A 27766-nucleotide genomic window follows, 5' to 3' on the forward strand; every position below is an offset into this window, starting at 1 on the left:
AAATGAAAATAATACAAATCAAGGAATATTTGTACACTCAAAGGATTGGCGCTATTCTGAAGTACCATGGCAAATGGGATAAGAATCCACCGACTACAGTGTGAATGTAATTAAACTTAGATCCTCCATGTCGTACTATGGCTCCTTTTAAGGGCTGTAAAGTCAATTTGACATTTGGATTTAACACGTTTTGTATACCTGTTAATAATTTAAAAACAAAAAAAACAACAACAAAAAAAACAATGTAAATCCCTGCTTCTATGAAGTGCCATGAGGATCACTTCACTTACCCCTATTCCAGAAGTCAAATACAAAGGGCCAGATGTAGCAAAATCGGATGCAGTACGGTGTCTCGCGAGTCGCTATGGGGTCGCAAAGACCCACCTCATTAATATTAATGAGGTGGGTCGCATTTTGCGACCCCATAGCGAGTCCCTGCACTCACAGGGATGGTAGCCTGATGAAGTCAGCAGACCTCCATGTCTGTGACTGCTTTTTAAATGAAGCAGTTTTTTTTTTTTATTTTGCAGCCAGTTTTCCTTAAAGGAAAACGAGTTGCAAAATAAAAAAAATAACGAGACCTTTTGGTTTCAGTTTTTCAGAGTAGGCAGTGGTCCATTGGACCACTGCCTTCTCTGAAAAACCCTTATTGGCAACATTCACAAAGGGGAAGGGGTCCCATGGGGACCCCTTCCCTTTTGCGAATGGGTTACCACCAGTGTGACACTGGTGGTAACTGCGAATTGCTTTGCGACCTCATTCGTGGTCACAAAGAATTCAGGACGCACGGACCCGGGTAGGTTTCCTCGTCGGTCCCGGCAGCATTTGAAACTTACAACTGCGCCCGACCATTGGTCCACGTGGTCCTATGGAGCGCATTCCCCTAATGGGGTGGACTTTAGTTAGGAAACATATGTTCCTGACTAATTTAAGTGATTGGATGCTTGTTTCATATCTTTTCAGTTACCTGTAACACCGGTACCTTGATTAAGAAGACACATTTGTCCCTTTTGATTAGGAGATATAGATAGTCAACTTGGTCCTGACGAAGCATCAATGGACCTGTATGGGCCACTAGGATGCGAAACATGTTGACCCATGAAAAGGGTTGGTTTGTAAATTGTCCAACCTCCCTCCCATTCATATATTCCAACAGAGTGATTGATCATTATTTCTATTTCACTCGTTTGACTACACTTCTTTTTTTAATCTTGGTCCCTGCCTTCCAGCTGGTTCAATAAATTATTTACCCGTTGGAGGTTTTGAGAGCCAATTTTAACCATTTTCTACTTTGATCTCCTGTTTTCTCTTTTTTCCCCTACTCAATCCTGGGGTCATGGCACCATCATTGTAAAAGATCTCCGGCAAAGAGCCCCCCCATTTGGGGTGGTGCCCGTCAGACATTGAAGTGCCGGTCTGACGAGGAGCTGTACCGATGATGAAGCATGACATCCCTTTGGATGCGTGAGGTTATTTGCTCCTAAAATTTAGGACTTCCCTATGTGTTTTCTTCCTTTTTATTGGAACAGTGTATTTATATTTTTTCACAAAGCAATTTAGCATAGCGTTGCGAGTCGCAAATAGGAAGGGAACATCCCTTCCTATTTGCGAGTCGCATTCACAATTTGCGAGTCGGTACCGACTCGCAAATTCTGAATTTGCATCGCAAAAGGCTTTTTGCATGGCGCAAACTGCGATTTTCGCAGTTTGCACCATGCAAAAAGCTTTCTACATCTGGCCCTAAATGTCCAGAATACAAAATTAAAAAAGGGGATATGTCAAAAGATGTATTTCCTTACAGGAAGTGAACACTTTTTACACCAAATCAAGGTTTGATCAGACAGAACATAGCAGGATGAGAGACAAGATGGACTGATGCTATCTAAAGAGCAACATGTCATTAGAAATGGATCATAATTACATAAAACTGCTCAAACATATTCTTTTTTTTCCAAACCTACATGGCTTTACACTACGATTAAGAGATATTGAACATCTATCCTTGGCTTTGAGCTGTTCCTCCTCTAATTCCTTTTTACCTGCTGACATCTAGTCCCTAGGATGCCTGCAAGTTTTGGCATTTTCCTTGCTGTTTCCACCCTGAGCGTGATTCTCTAATATTACCACAAAATCACAAAAGGGTAAGGCCAATATCTAGTTGGCCAGGGCAATGCCAATTATCATGTCTCCTCATAAACCTGGCAGTCTTCTTCAAACTTATATTTGATAGATTGCTGGAACTCTCATAACTATGCTTTGGTACTCATCCCAAATATTTTTAAAAAGACATACACCAATCAGTATAATTATAAAAGCTGTAAATGACAAAGCAAATGATGACAATACTCCATCTTCAATGAGTTGGATATTATTTTTGATTATCATGTTAAGCCAGTTTAGTCAACAATATACAACTGTACACATCAATCCTTAAATATGTAAATGCATTCATAAATACACTCTAAATTATTTTATTCTGCATTCTAAGTCGCAATCTCCCCTGAAATGTGTAGGGTTTTGTTCAGTGTAGGGAAAGGTGCGGAAGACATTGTGACGTGAAGGGTTAATAAGTCTGAGCAATGTAGATGAGCATGATGCCTGCAGAAACCTGAAACATAGGTGGAAAAGTCCACGATGTCGCTTTCAAGCTTGTTTTCCAACATTCCATAGATAAAATTATCCGCAGCTGCATGTGGAAGAAGCAGGAAGTGTGGGAGAGGGACGCGAAGGTGGTTCTAACCCTGAGAAAGGGAGTCCAGGAAAAGACCGTAAAAATAATGTCTGGTGAACAACAGAGCAGTCAAGGGATATGTGCTGATAACATAGCTAGAAGATGCGAGAAAGGGATAAAAACCAAGCTTCAGGTTATTTAAGCACTGAAGCGTGGGTGAGGGGATTGAAGCTCGCAGATGGAGTTGTACAAGCAGCCATCGCCCACATTGCTGTTTCTCTGCTTTATTCTGATTGATTAACATACTTGAGCTATGTTTATATTCTGATTTATTTTGCTAATTTATATTTGCTTTTTCCTTGAACGTCTTAATGTGAATATGATCCAGTAGCTGAAATATGCATTTCGTAGGCCGTCAACTAATGCAGTGTTCCTAGTGGTGAACTCTTTACTCACATATAATAGATGCTCTCTATTGCTATTTTTCATTCTACTTTTTTGATGTGCCAAACGCATATATCTATTGAAAATTCTATTAAAGCTGAGTTGTGAACATTATTGGTGTGTGGTCCTCATTGAGCGTCCTTATTGACTAATACCGAACAGATCAGGTTTCAATCACCTGGATAAAACAGGTTTGAATTGATCAAAGTGGCTGACATATATACCCTACACCAAACAATCAATATGAAAAAGCACACCTTTGATCCTTCACGCAGAGAGAGCAGTCCCCCAGTGCACTTATTTCTGCAGGACTCAAACTGGAGTAAAACTATTTTATCACAAACGACACTGGCGATTTTAAGCACTGTTATTTGGATTGAACAACATTTACTGAAATAAAGACAACACTTTCATGTTCCATTATATAAATCTTGTCGAAAAGGCAAAGAAGAATATAACAGAGATAATTTTTTCAGAAGAAACCATATAAAAATAATAAAATAGTCATATAAATTTACTCCAGAACTCAACATTTTAAAGAGGATATCTCAAGTTCAGGTATAATTGTCAAACATACAAACATCTTACTAACCTTGATAAATCTAAAATCTATGCCACAAGACTGGATTAGCACCATCACAATTTATTGAAAGTCGCATGATAATCCAAAATATGTTTCAAGTTCAACTCAAGAGGAAACAATCAACAAGATCCCCTGACTTTCAGTGGCAAACTCTTCTTCAGGGATAAGGTTGCATCATTGTTCAAAACATGTCCAGTACTCTTACCTGTTTATGGAATCATTTAGTTCTATATAAAATGTATCCTGCAAGCCTCCTGGTCAATACTAAGTACCAATAAAATGTGTGATTTCAGTGTGGATCTTGGATTCAAGATCAGAACATTAGATGGAGTAATATTTACTCTGCTTGACAACACTTGAAAAAGAAACAAGAACAATTCTATATAGAGCGTTTGCCATAGGATACCATGAAAACTAGGCCCAGCTGCAGTAATGAAGCCCTACCAACACTAAATTGGCAGTTTTTTAATCACTGAAGTGGTTAACACCTCAATTGCAGGAGTCAAAGTCAATCACTCTGAATTTCCAATGTTTTTCCCCGTCATATTGAATTTTCCAATAGCCGGCTTGTTGGAGTGCTGAAAAAATGTTTAGTTCATGCAAAATGCCCGAAAAACAGGTTAATTTAAAAAAATGTAAGGCTCATATTTACAAGTCCCTAGCACTGTCTTAGCGTAATTTATTTTTACGCTAAGGTGGCGCTAACCAGTCCCTCACTCTGCACCATATTTACAAAGTGGCTCAATGCAAGTGTTGTGCCACTCTGTATCCCCTTGTGCCACATTATACTTGTGCCACTGTCAGAAATGGGGTCTCAAGTTGGCAGAGGTGTACACCCTTGTCCAAGCAGGGACCACAATCCTAGTCAGGGTAAGTCACACACAGTCCAAATTATCTTGTGCCCATCCACTAGTAGCTTTACACTGAGCAGTCAGACATAACTTAGAAGGCAATGTGTAAAGTATTTGTGCAATAAATCATACAGTAACACTGTTAAAACACCACAGAAAAACACCACACAAGTTTAGACAAATCAACATTATTTATCTGAATAGAATAAGGTCAAAACAACAAAGATCCAATAAGCACAAGATGAAATATCATTTTTAAAAGGTTTAAAAGAGTCCTAATCCTTAGAAATAAACAGTTGTCTCTTTGTAACACACAGTATCTGGTATGCATTAAAAATAATGACGCACGGAGACAGCAGTGGAAGAGATGCGTGGAAAAGTAGGGTGTTGCGTTCAATTTTCCGATGCGCACAGATGATACGTTGTTCCTTTCTATGCTGCAAGGGGGTTGCATTGTTTTTCGGTGCGCAGCCTTGGTTCCTCACTGCTCTGCGGGGATATTTTGACATCCAGGCACGATGCAGGGAAAATCCTTGATGCGTTGGAAGAAGGCATGGGCACTGCGTCGATCAGGTAGGCCATTCGTCAAATTTTCTGTAAGGAAGTCAGAGCTGTGTCGTTCTGGTCGGCTGTGCGGCGATTTCTTGGTTGCAATGCGGCTTCACATCGATTTCGGCAGGCGGTGTGTTGATTTTCGATGCAAAAGTAGTTTCCTGAAGTGATGAAGTATTTTTGGCCCTGATACTTCAGAAAGCAGGAGGCAAGCTCAATCCAAGCCCTTGGAGAGCACTTTTGGGGAAGGTAGAGTCCTTCTCAGCAAAGTCAGAGGCCAGCAGGGAATCAGGCCAACAGCAGGGCAGCAGTCCTTCTCAGCAAAGCAGTCCAGATGAGTCCTTTGGGCAGCCAGGCAGCTCCTCTTGACAAGGTGCAGGTGTAAGACCAGAAGAGTCTGGTTCGTTGGCATAAGAGACCCAGTTTATATACCCAAAAATACCTTTGAAGTAGGGGGAACTTCAAAGAATGGTTTTGAGAAGCACATGTTCCCCTTTCATTTCAGTCCTGTCTGCCAGGGTCTGAGTGGAGGGTTTAGCAGTCCATTGTGTGAGGGCAGGCCACCCTTCTGGCCCAGGAAGACCCATTCAATATGCAGATGAATGCAGGTGTGACTGAGTGTCCTGTGTTTGTGGTTGTCTGGGTGAAATGCACAATGGAGCTGTCAACTAGCCCAGACCAGACATTGATTGGATACAATCTGTAAGGCACATATGGTTTTAAGTGCAGAGAAATGCTCACTTTCTAAAAGTGGCATTTCTAAAATAGTAATATAAAATCCAACCTCACCCATAAGCAGGATTTTCTATTACCATTCTGGCCACACTAAATGTGACCTGTTTACCCTCTTCAGATCAGAATCTATCACCCAAAAAGTATATGAGAACAGTCCTAATGCTTGTCTATGAAAATAGCAGGCCTCACAGTAGTGGAAAACGAATTCAGGAGTTTTTCACTACCAGGACATATAAAACACATGTGTACATGTCCTGCCTTTTACCTACATTGTACCCTGTCCTATGGATTACCCAGAGCCTACCTTAGGGGGGACGTATATGTAGAAAAAGGGGAGTTTAAGGCTCGGCAAGTACTTTTAAATGCCAAGTCGAAGAGGCAGTGAAACTGCACATACAGGCCCTGTAATGGCAGGCCTGAGACATAGTTAAGGGGCCACTTATGTGGGTGGCACAATTAGTGCTACAGGCCCACTAGTAGCATTTAATTTACGCGCCCTGGGCACTTGTAGTGCACTTTACTAGGAACTTATAAGTAAATCAAATGTGACAATTGGGGAGCAATCAGTGTTACCATGTTTAAGGAAGAGGACATATGCACTTTAGCACTGGTTAGCAGTGATAACGTGTGCGGTCCTAAAACCAGCAAAAACAGTGTCAGAAAAGTGGAAGGAGGCAAGCAAATTGTTGGGGGATGACCACCCTATGGCTGTCAGGTCTAACAGCCAGGTATAATGTATGCAAGCGGGGCGTTCCATCGCAGGGACGCCCAAACAAATGGCGCAGTGAAATTTACAAGATTTCACTGTGCCATTCTAGCATCATTTTTTTTAGGCCTGCTCAGGACAGGTGTTAAAGGGATGCTAGTGCATTAGTCTATGGGTCTACCTGTGCTTTGCTGGACTAGTGCCTATATTTTGGGGCTAGGCCAGCAAAGCAACATAAAAGAATTAAAAATTGACACTATTGTCCCAACGTGCACCATGGTGCGCTGTACTGCAAATACAGCGCTACCATGGTGTTGTTAGGAGGGGTCAGGGTGAGGCAAGGAAACTGGCGCATCAGAGCCAATGCACCAGTTCCTTGTAAATATGCCCCGAAGTGTTTAATATGAGATCATACATAGAGGCACAGGAGAAGGATCATTTTCCAAAGGAGTAAGTTTTAAACTTGAAGACATTTAGCATGAAATGATATGAAGAACTCAAAGTTCAATGAGGAACATGTAACTTGAGGTTTGCAGCAAATAAAGAAGGGCAGTCATTATAGTGAAACACTACCAAGGTCTTGGTTAATTATCTTTTCCTTACAGGACAGGAAACCAGTGAGTTGTCACAGAAGTAGAATAAATTGTAAGTCGAGCAGCAGCATCCTACACCATGTGCAGTATTCTTAAGATCTTATCCAGACCAGGATAGGTGGAGTTGCCTTAGTCACAATGTGACAGTACTAAGTCCATGACTATGAGATAATTGTATGAAATTTTTGTTAAGATTTTCATTCTTTTAATTTGCCAAAAACAAGTTATAGCTACTTTCATATGGTCCTTATCAATGTAGATGCCTATGTTGCGGACAAAACTAATGGAGTCATGACCTCAGGCCAGCTTGATAAACTTAATTTGTCGATAATGCTTCTTGTATCTAGAAGCTCTGTTTTTGCTTGTGATGTAGTTACATTTTTAGTGCTATCCTTCATGTCACAGAATTCATCTAAAAGTGACAGTCAATGCATTATGTTAACCAAAGTACTAATAGTTTGTAGAAAGATGCATTGAGAAGCCATTTTTAATGTTCATTTGTTTAGACTAATGTTAGAAACCCTGGTGGTATCAAGGGTTAATTAAATGTTTGAAGGATTTACTTGATATTATGTTATAATTTAGACTAAGAATATTGAAATTCTAATGATTAATGATTTAAATACAAGTGTAAAAATGAATAAATGCAGTTCTGCGTTATATTGACTGAAATTTATTAACAGGGTCAATTAGTTTAAAGTTACTGTAACATGAATATTAACGAAGACTTGTTAATGTTGAAGTTATACGTTTGCATAAAATGGGTTTATTAGAAAGTATGCATCAAATGTGTTGTTTTAACCCACTTGCCTTAGCCTAAGTGAGGCCTATTCGACCTTGTATTTTGCAGAGAATGTTGATTCATTTCATTAACATGAAATTTTCCTTTCAGACTTCATTCCCATGAGAAGTTCGGGCTGGACTGTCCCTACTGGAGCAGGATCAAGACTGATTTACATATGCTGGGTCCAAACTGAGGTGTCATGATGTGCAATATAATGTTGAAGTGATTAGTAGTGGCTGAGATTATTTCAAGCATTCAATCAATCACTGTTTTGTATACAGAAGACTATTGATGTCATCTGCACTGCCTGTTGTAGAACTCGTTGATAAGAAACAAAAACAAGTTGTTAGCTTCATGAAGGAAAAAGGAAATCCAACATCTGTCTGCAATAAGGGTGTTCCAAGGTTTAGAGTTTTGATGTTCTCCTATTTAAAAGTAGAATGGGATTTCTAGATATTTTGACTAGCCTAACAGGATGCAAAGTCCTGAGTTGTACTTGAGAAGTACAAGAGGTGAAGATTTAATCAAGAAAATGACCTGATTGATGCATAAGTTCCCCATTCACAAGTATAAGACTGAGTAACTCCAAATCCTTCATGAACACTGTGGAACTTTTGCCAGCGACCACAGCCCATAGATATAGTCCCCCACTGAGTTAACATATTCATTGTATAGGGCAAAATTCCCAATATCTTCAGCTATCACTGTGAATAGCACGACACTGGTTTGAGAAGGGAATTAGCTAAGAAATAAATTGGAGGGCATTAGTCTTATTTGCGACTGGTAGATTAGCAATCTTCTGGTATATTACATATAGACTATTCTGTTTGTTATCCATATCCCTGTGTATTCTTTGATTCAGTTGTTTATGGATAATTTCAAATCCAAATCTACCTGTTTCAGCTCTCATTAGAGACTGATCAGAATGGCCAGTTCTATTAAGCCTAACATACTGCTGTAGGAGGCTGGCCTGGCTTATAGTGGGTACCTGATGGTACTTACACCTTGTGCCAGGTCCAGTTATCCCTTACTAGTAGATTAGTAGTGTTCTAGCAGCTTAGGCTGGTAGAGGTAGCTATAGCGGAGCAGTTTAGGCTGAACTAGGAGACATGCAAAGCTCCTACCATACCACTTATATCATGTAGGTACTATATCATAAGAAACACAATATTCAGGGTTACTAAAAATAAAGGTACTTTATTTTAGTGACAATGTGCCAAAAGTATCTCAGATGATATACTCCCTTAGAAGGTAAGTAAAATACACAAAATATACACACAAACCAAAATCAGGTAAGTAAAACAGTTAGAAAATAGTGCAAACACTGTATAATACAAAAGGATGCAATTGGCCTAGGGGCAACACAAACCATATACTATGAAAGTGGAATGCGAACCACGAATTGACCCCTAGGCTAGTGTAGTGTGTAGAGAGTCGCTGGGAGTATGAGAAAACACTAAGGGTGTCCAAGATACCCCACCCCAAGACCCTGGAAAGTAGGAGTAAAGTGCTACTATTTCCCCAGAAACACACTAAACTTGTGATAGAGGATTTTGCAAATACTAGAACAGACTGCAACACACTGAAGATGGATTCCTGTTATTGGGATGCATGGAATTGGCATCCCAATACCAGATTTGGAATGGGGGAACAATTCCATGATCTTAGACATGTTACATAGCCATATTCAAATTTACCATTGTTTAGCTACATTTTTGTTTTGACCTATATGTAGTGAACGGTGTAATGGCGTCTCCACACTCACAAAGTCCGGGGCAATGGCCCTGAACTATGTGGGTGCACCTTTGCAAGGGTGCCCTCACACTTAGTAACTTTGCACCTAACGTTCAGCATGAGAAGGCTAGACATATAGGTGACTTATAAATTACTTTAGTGCAGTGAAAATGGCTGTGAAATAATGTGTGCGTTATTTCACTCAGGCTGCAGTGGCAGTCCTGTGTAAGATTTGTCTGGGCTCCCTATGGGTGGCAAAAGAAATGCTGCAGCCCATAGGGATCTCCTGGAACCCCAATACCCTGGGTACCTAGGTACCATCTACTAGGGAATTACAAGTGTGTTCCAGTGTGCCAACTGAAATTGGTAAAAGTGGTCACTAGCCTATAGTGATACATTTTAAAGGCGGAGAGAGCATAAGCACTGAGATTCTGATTAGCAGAGCCTCAGTGACACAGTTAGTCAATACAGAGGTACACACATTCTAGCAGGATCCCAGTGAGATAGGCAAAAACAAACTTACATACATGTAAAAATGGGGGTAACATGCCAGGCAAGATGGTACTTTCCTACAACTGTTGTTCAAGCGTATGAACAATCATCATTACCAACAAGAATACAGTTGCTTGAATGGAATATGAAAGAATATTCTCAGTGACAACCAAAAAAACGTTATTACTTTTGTCCGATCCAATTCAGACAGTCAGATATCAATTTTCCATTGCTATAGAAAACTGTTGTCCTCCCTATTTTTAACATTTTGTAGGATTGCAGCACTAATAAAATGGTCAAATTTGGCTGATTAGTTTCATTATACAGATAGTGAAGGTTTTGATGACTGAATAGACCACCACTGCCGAACTAATGAGGATGAACAGCATGGATACACTTCAACTGACACAAACATGAGAACGTTCATTTAAAGCAAGGTCCTGAGATAGGCACATCCAAATGGAACATGATGATTATATATTTGTTTGCTAATTTTTTATTCCATTCTTCTAATCGCTTTGCAAATGTCCTTCCTTGGTTTAGATACTGCTCTAGAGATGCCCAAACCACTGAATCTGGCATAAAAGGGTGCAAGTAAAATCTGACATCAGAGCAGATTTTGGGGTAAATGTACAAAACGTGCAAAACCATTCACCCTTTGCAAGTTTTAAGTTTATCAAGTTCAGAGCTTTAGTACCACACATTGGTCATAAACACATAGCATATGTTCCTGAGTGTAAGTAATTCTTTAGAGGGTTTTTCAAATCAGTAGAGGTTATAAACATTGATGTGGTAATTGAACAAAAAAAATACGCTCACTATTTATTTCATGAGAACATTGATAGCCTCATGTCGCTCAAAACACACATTTCAGCCGTATTGATTATTAAAGGTGTCTCTTTATCCAATGTTACTTGCGCTTAAAATAATTGTCATCTTTGCTTGGCAAAAGTCAGTTTTGGTATCAAAAGGCTGAAGGTACTGAAGGGGATCTCTCCTGAGGACAGTGTATGTGTATCTCTACTGAGGGAAGCTAAAACACGGAAACCTATGATGTTGAATTTGTCAACAGTTTCGCCATTTTAAATAAATATTATGCTGACTTTAGATTTGGTATTTATTAATCGTAGGTCGGTAGCTAAGCTTAGTTTGTTGATACTAGTATTAATTTTAATGTAAAATGTCTTGCTTTTAGATTCCTTTTGCAACTCAATAGTTCGCACATCCTCTCTAAGTTTACATATCTTCTGTCAGGACGGGCAAGGAGTTATAACGATGAAGGTGTTGCATTCATTTATAAGAATGCATTTGGCTATAAAAGTGTACAATTAAGATCGTCTTTAAGTTTAAAAATTATAATTGTCACCATCATGAAGGAACTTCGATACACAGTTCTCACGCTCCAAGCTTGGCAAAAACCTGATTTCACCCTGCGTAGACCCAAACCATATGTTCAGCAAAACAATCTATTTAAAAGAAAAAAGTCGGGCAGAGATTTATTGATCACGGCCTTGCAATATGGTCAATAAATGAAACAGAGGTTTGGACATTTATGGAAAGTCTTAAAAACAGTGAACACTTTATCCACTGCACCATAACTATGAGTGAGAGGAGTAACGTCACAGCGAAGAGTGGATTGTTGCTTAGCAAGATTTACACCTAACATACTGACAAACACGTTACTCCGTTTTCATAGCCTTTACCTGGGAGCCTTATGAGAAAACAGTCGGGCAGTTTTAGAGCAACACTGCCTACAGAATGGGAAATGTAAACCTAAACAGGATGCTAAAATAGAAAAGCAATGAGCAAGAAAAAGATCAAGGAACCACAACATGGAAGCTCTGATGGAAACATTCCTGCAAAAGAAATTAAATACATTGACTTGTATAACTTTTTCTCCACTTCCTAACCTTTCAAAAACGATGATAAATAAAAATTGCAAAGCCCTGCCCGTTGAATAACAGTCTTCAGAATGACAACACTTAGCTTTAAAAAATACAAGAGTGCAAGAGACCCATTCCAAAATGTCTGGTAAAGGCACCTACCAAAGTACCTACGATCGCTAACCAGACATTACCAATATGACTCAAATTCTATCTGTAAAAATACAGTAAGTAGCAAACAAATCAACATTGGCTTAAGACTCCAAAAATATAGAGATCATTCACATCAGCAAAAATGTAATTTACAGCTTGCGACTAGAGGAACATCGGGTCCACCAGAAAGATGGAAACATGTACAACTGAAAATTAAAGCAGCAATCCCATGGGAGAATAACCATGAAACTGAATACTCAATACATGGAGACTGGCAGCTCCCATGAAGAGATACGTTAAACACCTACTGCAAAAATGAAACCCAGTAAAAATATGAACACTTGCCGAAGTGCAGAAGTGTTTTAAATAATGAAAATTAAGTCAAATGACATAGATAAATAACGTGAAGACTTCAGACTAAAAACTGTATTTTAAAAGCAAGTGAGACACATTAACATGGGTTTGGTTTAACCTCTTAGCTGCTAGGCCTTCCCCTCCCCCCCAGTGCTGAGCCCTTTTTTGGCTATTTGGGGTAGTTCACGCTTAGGCCTTCATAACTTTTTGTCCACATAAGCTATCCACACCAAGTTTGCGTCTTTTTTTCCAACATCCTAGGGATTCTAAAGGTACCCAGAGTTTGTGGGTTCCCCTGGAGGAGACCAAGAAATTAGCCAAAATACAGCAAACATTTAGTTTTTTTCAAAAAAATGAGGAAAAAGGGCTGCTGAAGAAGGCTTGTGTTTTTTCCCCAGAAAATGGCATCAACAAAAGGTTTGTGATAAAATTACCATCTTCAAAGCTTCCAGGAACAGGCAGACTTGAATCAGAAAACCACACTTTTCAACACAATTTTGGCATTTTATTGAGACATAACCCATTTCTACTATTTTTTGTGCTTTCAGCCTCCTTCCAGTTAGTGACAGGAATGGGTGTGAAACCAATAGTGGATCCTGGAAAGCTAAACATTTCTGAAACGTAGAGAAAATTCGGAATTCAGCACGGGGTCATTTGTGAGGATCCTACAAAGTTTTCCTACAGAAAATGACAGCTGAAATAAAAAACATTGAACTTGAGCTGAAAAAAACTGAAATCTTTCTCCACGATTTACTCTGTAACTTTTTCCTGCAATGTCAGATTTTTGAAAGCAATATACTGTTACGTCTGCTTGACTCTTCTAGTTGCGGGGATATATACGGCTTGTAGGTTCATCAAGATGCCTAGGTACCCAGAGCCAATAAATGAGCTGCAACTTGCAATGGGTTTTCATTCAGTACTGAGTATACAGCAATTCAGTTACTGAAATATAAAGAGTCTGAAAAAGGTATCAAGAAAACCTTTGTATTTTCAAAATGGGCATAAAATAAGGTGTTGAGAAGCAGTGGTTATTTGCACATCTCTGAATTCCAGGGAGCCCATACTAGCATGTGAATTGCAGTGCATTTCTCAAATAGATGTATGTTTTACACACTGTCTTACATTTGGAAGGAATAAATGTAGCGAAAGACAAAGGGAATAACACTTGTTTTTCTATTCTGTATTCCCTCAAGTCTTACAATAAAAATGGTACCTCATTTGCGTGGGTAGGCCTAATGTTCGTGACAGGAAACGCAACATGGACATATCACATTTTTACATTGCAATCTGATGTGTTTTTGGCAAAGTGCGTAGCTGCAGATTTTGGTCTCTAGCTCAGCCGGCACCTATGGAAACCTACCAAACCTGTGCATTTTTAAAAACTAGACACCTAGGGGAATACAAGATGGGGTGACTTGTGGGGCTCTCACCAGGTTCTGTTACCCAGAATCCTTTGCAAACCTCAAAAATTGGCAAAAAAAATCCACTTTTTCCTCACATTTCAGTGACAGAAAGTTCGGGAATCTGAGAGGAGCCAGAAATGTCTTTCCACCCAGCATTACCCCAAGTCTCCCGATAAAAAAGGTACCTCACTTTTGTGGGTAGGACTAGTGCCCGCAACAGGAAATGCCCCAAAACACAACGTGGACACATCACAATTTCCCAAAGAAAACAGCTGTTTTTTGGAAAGTGCCTAGCTGTGGATTTTGGCCTCTAGCTCAGCCGGCACCTACGGAAACCTACCAAACCTGTGCATTTTTAAAAACTAGACACCTAGGGGAATACAAGATGGGGTGACTTGTGGGGCTCTCACCAGGTTCTGTTACCCAGAATCCTTTGCAAACCTCAAAACTTGGCAAAAAAAATCCACTTTTTCCTCACATTTCAGTGACAGAAAGTTCGGGAATCTGAGAGGAGCCAGAAATGTCTTTCCACCCAGCATTACCCCAAGTCTCCCGATAAAAAAGGTACCTCACTTTTGTGGGTAGGACTAGTGCCCGCAACAGGAAATGCCCCAAAACACAACGTGGACACATCACAATTTCCCAAAGAAAACAGCTGTTTTTTGGAAAGTGCCTAGCTGTGGATTTTGGCCTCTAGCTCAGCCGGCACCTAAGGAAACCTACCAAACTAGGGCATTTTTGAAAACTAGACACCTAGAGGAATCTAAAATGAGGTGACTTGTGGGGCTCTCACCAGGTTCTGTTACCCAGAATCCTTTGCAAACCTCAAAAGTTGGCCAAAAAAAACACTTTTTCCTCACATTTCAGTGACAGAAAGTTCTAGAATCTGAGAGGAGCCACAAATTTCCTTCCACCCAGCATTCCTCCAAGTCTCCCGATAAAAATGGTACCTCACTTGTGTGGGTAGGCATAGCGCCTGCAACAGGAAATGCCTCAAAACACAACGTGGACACATCACATTCTCCCAAAGAAAACAGAGCTGTTTTTTGGAAAGTGCCTAGCTGTGGATTTTGGCCTCTAGTTCAGCCGGCACCTAAGGACACCTACCAAACCTGGGCATTGTTTTAAACTAGACACCTAGGGGAATCCAAGATGGGGTGACTTGTGGGGCTCTCACCAGGTTCTGTTACCCAGAATCCTTTGCAAACCTCAATAATTGGCAAAAAAACACTTTTTCCTCACATCTTGGTGATAGAACGTTCTAGAATCTGAGAGGAGCCAAACATTTCCTTCCACCCAGCATTCCCCCAAGCCTCCTGATAAAAATTGTACCTCACTTGTGTGGGTAGGTCTAGTGCTCGCAACAGGAATAGATCACACAATGGTCAATGTTGGTCCTTACATGAGGCAACTGTTGACCCTGGGATGATCCATTCCTGACGCAGGCACTAGGTACAGGCACTCAAGCGGGGTAGTGTTTTAATTAGGACAGGTGAGGAATCACTGGGTGATAGGAATTGTGTGGATTCCAGCATATTACTGTAGTTTGTGTGACAGAAATACAAGAAAAAATAAAGATTGTATTCAACATTTCAACTTTGCAGGGTATTCTGGGTAAGAACACTTTGATGAATCCACACAAGTCACACCTCTGTGGACTCCCCCGGATGTCTAGTTTCCAGAAATGTCTGGGTTTAGTATGTTTCCCTATGTGGCCGCCGAGCCCAGGACCAAAAACACAGGTGCCTGCCTTACAAAACCAGTTTGTTTTGTGATATATAATTTTGATGTCTCCACAATACGATTTGGGCTGTGGAATTTGGGGCTGAACTAAATTGGGGAGCTCCCAAGAGAGCACTCTCTATCTGTGCTTGCTGCCGAATTCATCTGCTCTCTGGGTTGGGCTAACCCGCTATTGTCCCGTTGCACAGACTGTGCTTGCAAAAGGACAGCAGGACTCCTCCAACTAAAAAATCACTCCCAGACTCTGCACCATTGGCCTATCCCTCAGATACTGTCTCAGTATCTGCTGTCTCAGTCTCTGATCTTATGTCAGAGCTGTACTCTATAACCCGTGTGAGGACGTGAGCAGCAGTCATCAAACGAGATGCCATCTCTGCTACTGGCTAAACTGTTGCTCTAAAACACTAACCCACGTAGACAGTCACAAAATTGCTGGTGTGTGTGTGATACGTGCAGCAGTAGAGGTCATCTTACCTGCGCTTCTTCCCTCAATCAGCACGTTCTTTTAAGACACTCAAAAAACACCTTGTCACATACCAATAGTCACAGTCTTTAGCACTTCTAGCGCCCAGTCCAACAATCATTATTGGTGCTCCAACTCCCATGTCCTCCTCCTCAGATTCTCTCACTACCACTTAGCAAAAGTGCCCTTCATCTCTCCATAGCCGCCCCGCACATCCATTTAATTTGTATTATAGCGCAGGTAATGGCTGACTTTACTAATGTACTCAGCTATTTACATAAAATACAGAGTTGCTCTTTGCAGTAGGCATATAAACCTTCTGCGCTTCTTTATGGCATCAAAACTGCCACTAGATAAAAGTCTAATCCTTTTGTAGCAGAAAAATAATCATAAGACTTACTTGACTTTTTTATTGCTGCCTAAAAGCTACAGTTGAAACACGTCAGTTGAAGTATGTGCATTGCTTTGAAGACGCAAGCTGTAACTGCAAGACAACTGGTGGCAAATATATATATATATATCACTTTTATATGTGGGGCTGGTTTTCCTGGGGGAAGATCGCAGCCCCCAGGGAAACCACACATGCTTTGACAAAAGTGATACATATATATATATATATATATATATATATATATATATATATATATATATATTCAAAACAAACAGTTGATTACAACTGCAATACTGCACTCCAGGAGGAAAATTATTTTTCTCTTTTTTCTTTATTGCAGTCAAAAAAAGTGACCATCCATCACCACCGACGCGTTTCGACCAACTGGTCTTGATCACAGTAACTTAGTCTCATTTCAGTGTCTCTTATTTATAGTGTATCTCCTATTACCCCTACTAGTGCATTATGGAACATGAAGTCTAATTAAAAATAAAGTAAATTAATAAAGTTACAAAACTTAAAAAAAAAACACTGAAACAAAGTACCCATCCACCATAGAACTACCAAGTTATACAAAAATAATTTACATTGTGTGCAGGAGATTTCAAAATTCAAAATATTGATCACGTCTGTTTCTAAACCAATCACATGGGGAATATTTTTCTTATGCCATAAAATTATTTCTCTCATTTCTATATTCCTACTTCTAAATCAATGTACATGTGTATTTACAGTTCCCTTTCTGTAAGTTATGTTGTAACATGAATCTACCTTATTATTCTATAGATTTTTCATTAATACAACACTGTAAATATAATAATCATTCACTTAATCAATATTCCTAACTAAAGAATATTTCGACAGGCTTCATTACTTCTCACTGTATAGATGAAAATTTAATTCTTCATCCCCATTGAGGCCCCTCAGACTTCTTGTTTTAAGCTGTATTATGAAACGTGACTCCAACCGTCTCAGTTGTAACTCTCTATTACCCCCTATATCTATATCTATATATCTATCCATAGATCTATATAGATAGATATATCTGAATCTATCTATCTATCTATCTATCTATCTATCTATCTATCTATCTATCTATCTATCTATCTATCTATATTTTAGTAGTTGTGTGGTTTCCTTGGGGGCCATAAAGGCCCCCAGGGAAACCATACAACTACTAAAAAAATGATTGCCCCCACAGGGGGCTGCCCTGCCACACAGAAGATCTTCAGTGTTGCCCGGGGGGGTTTTAAAAAAAAAAGGATTTTATAACCCCCCTCCCTGATGTCGGCCACTGGTCGTGACCCGCACCAGGGAGGTAGTGTGGGGCACCAAATGGGTTAAAAGGCTTTAGAATGGATTTTTCTTTTCTTTTACAAACTATGACCTTGGTCAGGACTCTGAGATGTTAAACTTTTAATGGCACAAATGTATTGAGAAATGTTTGACTTGATAGAAATGGTTAAATTTCGACCTTCTCATTGGTACAGTTTTCACAAAATATAGTAATGCATAGAAATGTTTAGTTTAATTTGCATACAATGTTTCATGTGAACAATAATAGATTTTGGGCCTGATTTAGATATTGGCAGAGGGGTCACTGCTTCCCGACCCAGAGGGGTCGGATATCCCATCCGTCAAAATCTAAATCCTCTAGGAAATAATGGGATATAGATTTTGCCAGATGAGATATCCATCACCTGTGTGACTGAGTAATCTCTCCACCAGTATGTATATCAGGCCCTTTGTTTGGAACAGATGGGAACCATATGAGATCATAGTGAAATGCAGAGGCCCAACCATGAACTGTAGTAGTCTTATAGTAAGTGAATGCTGGAAATCTTTCTCTAACTTGGAAAATGTTTCATAAAATGTTTTATTCTAATGTTTAATATCTAAAATTCATTGTCCCTTGAATGCTTAGAGGACAAAATCTTTCCTGTTCCCATGATGACACCACCATCTGATTGGATGAGCTGCTTTCAGACTACAACTATTTGTTATAAATGTTGACATGCAGAACTTAAAAAAGAAGTCTTCCTAGGGTTGGAGAAAACTTTCTGGCATAAATCCTGCACATTCAGGACACTCTCTTAAATGCTTCTCTGCAGATCCGTTTGCAGATGCTTCTCAGAATCATTCTGAGAGACCCTTTATTTCCCTTGCCTGAATCCATGCTGCTCTGGGACTCTACTGAGTTTCTTAAACCTCCCTTTATGGGAAGTTGTGCCTTGATTATTATTTTAGAGCTGTTTATGGGTTCTGACTGATATTTTTCTCTTATTTTCCATAGCTGAGATTTTCCTTTATGGAATGCGCTTTACGCACTTGTTCTGATATTAATGAATTGTATTGATTCATTGACTGATTTTCTCTGATGATGAATAATAAAGATTTACTTAGTAAAAGATTTTAAATAAAGATTTGAAACTCACACCAACTCTCATCATTGACTCCCAAGATTGAAATTGAAACTGTGATGAATAAATCAATTTTGATTTATAGATCCTGATTAATTCTTATTTACGGCAAAGGTCTGTTGAGCTGGGACCAAAAACAGCGCAACTTTATGTCCAGATGAGTAAGTAAGATTTACTTCGTAAACCAAATATTTATCTAAATTTCCTGCTCCACCACAAGAAAAAATAACTGTAATGAATGTTTAAGCTTGGTACATATGAAAGAGGTCATAATGATGGAGAGAGGGGTCCTGTGGCTAGAATATCCAATTTGCTCTAGTTGCTCTGGAGTACAGACCATCGTTATTACTATGACTTAATTTGCTGTGAAAACTATGAGACATACTTTCATGTATCTAATGAAATACAGTACTCATAATGACACTGCATTTTTAATTTTGTTCTCATTAAATGTGATAGATAGAACTCTCCAGCTGATCATAAACCATAACAATATTTAAAGGAGAATACAATTGTGAGTGATTCTAAGATTAGTTGTCAGCCATCTTCTCATAAACATCTTCTCCCGTTATCCTCCTGAAAAATGTACTATGCTTAGTCTAATATTCCAATCAAGCACATTCATTTAATGCTCATAAGGTGTCCCATGATCCTCAGCACAACACTATGCAGATATATACTAACATCACCACACAATGACATAATGATTTCCATTTCATGACTTAACAGGGATGCATCTCTGACCCCCCTGGCTACAAGGTTCAATGCCACCTTCTCCCTGACAACATTTGTTGATGCAGTCAAGAACACTGAACCACAGAGGAACATGAGGTCAGGAATAGATACTGGGATCAATCAAAGCAGGTACTTGGGCTTTCTCATAAACAGCAATATGGTTCTTACCAATTTACTAAAGCTTACACTTCACAGCCCACCATCATTCCAACAGGGAGTAATTATTACTTCGTAAACCAAATATTTATCTAAAGGTCCTGCTCCACCACAAAAAAAATAACTGTAATGAATGTTTAAGCTTGGTACATATGAAAGAGGTCATAATGATGGAGAGAGGGGTCCTGTGGCTACAATATCTAATTTGCTCTAGTTTCTTTGGAGTACAGACCATTGTTATTACTATGACTTAATTTGCTGTGAAAACTATGAGACATACTTTCATGTATCTAATGAAATACAGTACTCATTATGACACTGCATTTTTAATTTTGTTCTCATTAAATGTGATAGATAAAACTCTCCAGCTGATCATAAACCATAAAAATATTTAAAGGAGAATACAATTGTGAGTGATTCTAAGATTAGTTGTCAGCCATCTTCTCATAAACATCTTCTCCCGTTATCCCCCTGAAAAGTTTACTATGCTTGGTCTAATATTCCAATCAAGCACATTCAATTATTTTTTTTAGAATATATTTTTATTAACATTTTGCTATTACAACGTTACATATTTATTCATTTCACATGCACTTTTATATCTGCTTCTTATTTTGTACTTTTTCGCTTATTGCTCAATCTTTATTAACAGTCGTTTTATTTCTCTTTATTCAACCAGTTACTCTTTTACTTATTCAATCACTTTTCTTTGTTACAGCTCTTTGTTCTGCATAAGCAATAGTCAAGCAACAGGTTTAAACCCCTTCTTCCTTGTAACTTGGAATAATGATATAGAGGGTTGGGTGCCACCCAATTGGGTGTGGGAGGAAGGAGGAAGAGGCGGGAATAAAAAAGAACAGGCCACACAGGGCCAACCATGCGGCTATGTGCAAATGATTTTTATAGTTGTTGAACTGAAGGTGCTATGTCAGATCCACTTTTTATTTTAATTTTAAGCAGGGGGTAATATCGACCCAGGGCGCAGGGACGCGCCGTGTAGGCGGAGGGGCACGCACACTGCCTATCATGTTCGATGGCGAGGTGGGGATCCACGGCCCAGCTGTCTTCAGGCCTCTACACTTAATGAAAGCCACGTGGGGGTCGGGTTTGTTCTGGGCGCCTATCTATGTGCTACAATCGCCTGGCTCCGACCTCGGCGTGGGTTGGGAGTCGCTGGTTTCTCTTGCTGGGTTCACCAATCTCCTAGTTATACTCTCCCAATTCGTCACTAAGTTCTCCCACCCCGGAGCTATGGGAACCCGGCGGATACTCCTGGCTTCTTCTGCCTTTAGGACCTGTAATTCAGCTCTAGCCCACGTTAATGTATCATTCTCCCAGACAGTCAGTAAAGGACAACCCGCAGCTTTCCAGCCCCTCGAGATTAGTCTCTTATATAGTGCCAGGGTGAGGTCCAAAAAGCGCCCCTTCACTTTTCCACGGAGTGCCGTTGGTCCAAGGCCCAGCAAGCACATCTCGGGGCTGGGTCTTAACTCAACCTCAAGCAATTCAGTTAAGGTAGTCAACATTTCCTTCCAGCCAGTCTGGATCACCGGGCAAGTCCAAACCATGTGGTCGAAATTCGCCCCACCCCCCCCGCATCTCGGGCAGGTCGCTGGAGATCCACCGTATATACGGAACAGCCTGTGGGGTGTGAGGTATGTTCTATGCAGGTAATTATATTGAAGGTACCTTAAGCGTGTATTACGGGACACCATCCGGGGGTAAGCCAGTATCTTTTTCCACTCTGAGTCTGTGAGTTCTCGACCAACCGTGCCCTCCCAGCCTCCTCTCAGTGAACGTAGGGGGTCTAAAGCTGCCTCAACCTGGGACCGATATATCTTGGTGATGAGACGTGTTTCCTCACCTAATGTCATCAGTGAGTGCAAGACCCCGTGTGTGTCAGGTTCCGCATTTGCCGTGTCCCAGTGAGCCCTAAGGGTATGTACCAGTCTCCCGTACAGTAGAAACTGTCCACCGGGAACACCCTCTTCCATCAAGTCATCAAATCCCCTCAGGACTCCCTCTTTGAAAAGTCCTCCCACTACTTCTATTCCCGCTGCTAGCCAATGACTGAGTCCCATACTTCCCGGCCCCCTCCCCCTGGGTTCTATAGCAAGTACTGCCAGCGGCAGAGCTGGAGAATACGGGTGACCAACTCCTACTCTTTTCGTGCATCTTTTCCAACATCCTATTGCCACTTTTATCATTATGTTGTTCCCAGGGAGAGTTATCTTCCTGTTTGCCATGTTTGCCGCAATCCACGCCGTATCAATCACTCCCTGGGCCGTATATAAATCCAATTGGCCCCGACCCGTAAGCCACCCGGCTATCCACTGCAATTGGGATGCAAGGTAATATGCCTCAAAGTCAGGTGCCCCCAGGCCTCCCGCTTGGGGAGGCCTGCAGATGGTCACGAGAGTGGTACGTCTTCGCCCACTATCCCAAATTAGTTCTCTAAGCAATGTGTTCAGATCACGGAACCATGCCCGGGGTATTAGCAGCGGTAAATTGGCAAAGTAATAGAGCAGTCGGGGGAGCATGATCATTTTGGATAGCGCCACTCTAGCCATCACTGACAATTTTAAAGAGCGCCAGAATGTTACTGATGATCTCAGCGAACGAAGCACTCCACCTAGGTTACCCTCTCTTAGGTCAGCCATACCATGGTAGATCTGGATCCCCAAGTATCTAAATGTACGCGGAGCCCATTTCAGGTCCACCGGGCACGCTATGGGGCGACCATATCCAGACGTCAGGGGGAACACATATGTTTTATTACGGTTAAGTCTTAATCCTGATACTAAACCAAATTCCTCAAGTACGTTCAGGGCCCAGGGGAGTCCACTCGCCCCGTCTCTAAGGTATATCAAAATGTCGTCTGCATATAGCGAGATAATGTGATCCCCTGGTCCCCACCAAATCCCTCTGCCCGCTCCTTCACCTCGCACCCACGCCGCTAAGGGTTCCATCGCCAACGCGAACAACAATGGGGACAGGGGGCATCCCTGTCTAGTTCCCCGATGCACTGGGTAAGCAGCTGAGACCGTCCTACCCGTCTTGACCCTTGCCAATGGGGACGAATATAACAGGTCCACCCAGGCAACCCAGCCACCACCCAGGCCCATTTTTAACATTGTCGCCCTCAAGTAATCCCATCTGATCGAGTCGAAGGCCTTTTCAAAGTCCACAGCTAGCAGGGTCCCGGCTGGTGGCTTCGCCTCATCAGGCATATGCATTATAGAGAAAATCCGCCTAAGATTCAAGGAGGTGCTGCGACCAGGAATAAAACCATTCTGGTCAGGGTGCACCAGGGTCGGCATAAGGGGCAGTAACCGATTAGCTAGTATCTTACTCAAGATCTTAAAGTCGCTATTTAGCATTGATAGTGGTCTAAATTCTGTTACCGATGGATCACTAATGTTTGTTTTTGGGAGCGGCACAACCAATGCTTCACGGAGCGTGGAAGGGAGCACCCCATTCTTTACCGCCTCCATATACATTTCCTTCAGTCTGGGAGTTAATAAGGATTTATACTTTTTATAAAAATCCATCGGAAGACCATCTGTGCCCGGGGTCTTCCCAGGAGCCAGCTGCGTGATTGCTTCGTTTATCTCTTCTACAGTCACTGGACCCCCCAGGCCGGCCCCGTCCTCCGGGCTCAAAACCGGCAGAGACATCCGAGTCAGGAAACCATCGAGGATCCCCACCTCCAAGTCTGTGGGCTTCCTATACAAGTACGTATAATAATCTTTGAATGCGTCGTTAATGGATTCTGGACTAATTCTGCGTGTCCCACCCCTGTCCAATACACTTGCAATAGGACCACTATCACCATTCGGGCGCACTAGCCACGCCAAAAGTCTACCGGATCTCCCCTCCTCTGATTGCATGGATACCAAGTATCTTTGCACACTGTGGCATCTAAGACGCTCTTCTATTCGGGAGTGCTCCCTACGCGCACTCTCGTACTCTTCATCCGCTTGTCTTGTGGGGCCCTGTCTCAACTCCCCCTCGTGGATGACCTTCTCCAGTGCGTTTAGTTCTCTCTCAAGTGTACGTTTTATCCCCACTGACTGTCCCAGACAATGACCCCGCGTCCCCACCTTGAGTGTCTCCCACTCTATGCCTCTGGAGGAAGTGGATCCCCGGTTATCCTCTATGTGTTCCTCTAAGTAGCTTTGTACCCCCTCCCTGTACGCTTGGTCCTCCAAGGCCGACGGAAGCATTCTCCATGCCGGTATAGGAGGTCTGTCCCGAGATACATTCAATGTCATCAATAGAGGATTATGATCAGATATTGTGCGGGCAAGGTACTCCGCGTGGGTCATATTTCGGGCCAGCCCTGCTGTGCAAACTATTCTGTCGATTCTAGTATGTACCTGGTGGAGGCCCGAGTAAAACGAATAATCCCTGGCAACAGGGTGTTGTAGCCTCCAAGCATCCACCAGTCCCCAGGCGTCCAGCCACTCTGCTAGTTTTTTTGCTGCTTTAATTGATGTTGCTCCCTGCAGTGGGGGGTTAGACCTATCTAGGTCGATATCAAGCACTGCGTTAAAGTCTCCTCCTATTAGTACTTCCCCCGTGCATTGACGAGTGAGATGCCCAGACAGGCCCGTCATGAATAATGCTTGTTCCTGGTTGGGGGCGTATATACAACTCAGGGTCAACTGGAGCCCCTGTAGTTTCCCTTCTAGAATGACAAATCTTCCCTCCCTGTCTATGTTGGAGGAATCTAGCACAAATGGAACTCCCGCTCTAATCCAAATTAGGGTTCCTCTTGCGTAAGCTGAATATTCTGTGGCAAATACCTGACCCCTCCATCTCCTCCGTAATTTCTCCCCCTCTCCGGGCGCGAGGTGAGTCTCCTGTAGCATAGCTATATGCACCCCTCTTCTTTTTAAAAAGGAAAGAATTCTATGTCGCTTACTCGGAGTGCCCATCCCCCTAACGTTCCAGGTCATAGTGTTGTAGCCCCCCATCGTATTCTTAGAACCCGTTGTACATGGAGTCTACGCGCCCCCGGCCCCGGCCAAGCCCCCCAGAAGCTTGCACCTTCATTATGATCAGCCCACATCGCATATATAGCCGGTATAACTAATAACAAAAAAACCCAACTCCCCTTCCCCAGGGCGCCTCCAAAACTGTAGGCTGCCCAGTAAGTCCTACAACACTGCAGATCACACAAACACATCAAGTCAATACTCGCCGGTCAGGGTTGACAGGCGAGAAACAGGTCCGGGGGGGCGGCCAGGTCCGGAGGGGCCACCGTACTTCTTATCTTGACTCGCCTTTCAGCGCCGGTGCAGGTTCTGTTTAGATCAGTTCATCAGCCGTTTGTGGGGTTACCTCCGGCGCACTAGTCGATCCCCCAGAGCCCTCGGGCGAGGACACCACTATGTCTTCTGATTCCTCTTCAGAGACCGCCGGCGGAGACGATTCCACTCCCATCTTGGCTGCCGCTTTTAGGGCTTCTCTCTTTCCAGTCTCCCTTTGTGCCTGCGTGGGTGCTAGCCGTCGGCCGCCCCCTGGCCTTCTCCCTCTCAGGGCCCGCCGGGACCCCCCCCCCACCGCGGCCCCCCGGCGCAGGCCGCGCCGGGCCCGACCCCGAGCTCTCAAGCCACTCCCATGCCTCCTCCGGAGTCTGGAGGAAAGTGGTTTTCCCCTCCACAATCACTCGTAGTCTTGCTGGATAGAGCAATGAGTACTGTATCCCTTCTTCTCGTAAAGTTCTTTTAACGGCCAGGAAGGAGGCACGCTTGTTTTGGACCTCCAAGGTGAAGTCAGGGAACAGTGTTGCTTCGCCATTGGCCACTTTAAACGGACCCAATTCCCTGGCTTTCTGCAGGAGGATGTCTCTGTCACTATAGTGCAGGAGTTTAGCAATTACAGCCCGGGGCGGTCTGCCAGGGGCAAGCGGTCTAGCCGGCACCCGGTGTGCACGTTCCAATGAATAAAAGGGGGTCAGGCATCCTGGTGCCACAACCGTACTTAGCCATTTCTCCAGAAACTCCACCATGTTAGTCCCCTCGACCCCCTCAGGGAGACCCACCACGCGAATATTGTTTCTCCTGTTTCTGCCCTCTGCGTCCTCAGCTCGCCGTTCGAGCTTCGCCACTCTGTCTGCCAGAGAGGTCACCTCCGCTGATACTTCTGCTTGTTTTGGAACAACTTCCTCTAGTGTTGCTTCTGCCTCCTTTACTCTGTCGGCCAATTTGTGGTGGTCGGCTCTCAATAGCCCAACCTCTATCGCCACCTGATTAATGTCACGCTGTAGAGTGGATTTGGTGTCCTCAATGGCACCCAGTATCTTGTCCAGGGTGTCCTGAACCTTGGTTTGTGACTGGCTCTGTGTGGTCAGCTCGTTGTCCGCCATTGGTATCAGTGTCATGGGTTCCATGGCTTTGTTCTTGTGTCTGCCCTTGGAGGGCATTGGATATGCAGAGGAGGGCGTCTCAGCGAGGCCGGCGAGCTGCACAGGTAATTATGCTGCCTGCTGTTGGCCTGCTCGTTCACCCAATCTGTTGCCGTCAAGATCTCAGGTTCTGGTCGCTCTAGGAGGAGTCTCAGCCACCAAGCCAGTCATCTCCAGCTCGTTGGGCCACAGTAAGCAGGTGCGCCCAGGATCCTCGATGTCGCCGTGTAGCTCGCCTCCGCCGAGCGTCCCCACCAGCGGCGTAGTCGGTAACAAGGTGGTTTGGATCGGGTCGGGGGCGGCGCCTCCCCCAAGACCGCGCCGCCCTGCGCGGGAGGGGCAGCCGCGGCAGGCCCCCAAGGCCGCGCCGTCTCCAGTAGCCAGGAGGGACCCCAACAATGGTGCGCAGTCTAATATTTCGGATGATAACAGCAATCAGCACGGGGCGGACCCTCGCCGCCACACCCCGCGACGGGCGATCAGCGTCCAACTTGAACCGTCCTAGGCACAGGGGGCCCCCCCGCCACCACACAGGGGCCACCCGGGCAACAGCAGTCGTACGGCCCCCAGGGGGCACAGGAGAAGCGGGCTCCCTATCAGTCCTCCTCGGGGCGCCTCTTGTCCCCTTGTCTCCTCACCGTCCGTGCCCCCGCAGCCGGGAAGCACCAGGCCAATTTCACTCCGTCCGGCGCCCCCACTCGGCACTCCGATCTGCCCCTCACACCTCGGGGCGGGCCCGCGCACAGCCTCCGCGCCCGGCGCGGCACGCCGCACGTCCCAGGACCGCGCCCGCAGCCCGCCAGCAGGCCCCCGGGCACGATCCCCGCCGGGCCACACGAATCCGCAGGGGGCCACCCCCGGGGCAACGGCCCCTCGCCAGTGGCCCCACCCGCAATCGCCGCTCACCTCCTCCTTCGCTCCGAGCCAGCGGCACCTCAATTCAGCGCGGGGCGGCCCCGCCCGTCAGCTAGGCCGCAGCCACTCCGCAGCCCCGATCAGCCCCGGGAACCCAGGCGCTCACCCCGGGGGCCAAGCCGCGCCGCCACCGTCTCCCCACGTCTTCAGCAGTCGTTCCGCTCCACTTTGAGCGCGACACTGCCCGCCCCAGCGCGTCTAGGCATACGTTTGAAGTCGGCCCCTCCGGAGCCGAGCGGTTAAGCGTGCGCCATGCTCAGCTCCGTGGCCACGCCCCCCCCAAGCACATTCAATTAATGCTCATAAGTTGTCCCATGATCCTCAGCACAACACTATGCAGATATATAGTAAAATCAACACACAATGACATGATTTCCATTTCATGACTTAACAAGGATGCATCTCTGACCCCCCTGGCTACAAGGTTCAATGCCACCTTCTCCCTGACAACATTTGTTGATGCAGTCAAGAACACTGAACCACAGAGGAACATGAGGTCAGGAATATATACTGGGATCAATCAAAGCAGGCACTTGGGCTTTCTCATAAACAGCAATATGGTTCTTACCAATTTACTAAAGCTTACACTTCAC

The sequence above is a fragment of the Pleurodeles waltl genome, chromosome 12 (assembly GCF_031143425.1).
Source record: "Pleurodeles waltl isolate 20211129_DDA chromosome 12, aPleWal1.hap1.20221129, whole genome shotgun sequence".
Lineage (NCBI taxonomy): Eukaryota > Metazoa > Chordata > Amphibia > Caudata > Salamandridae > Pleurodeles > Pleurodeles waltl.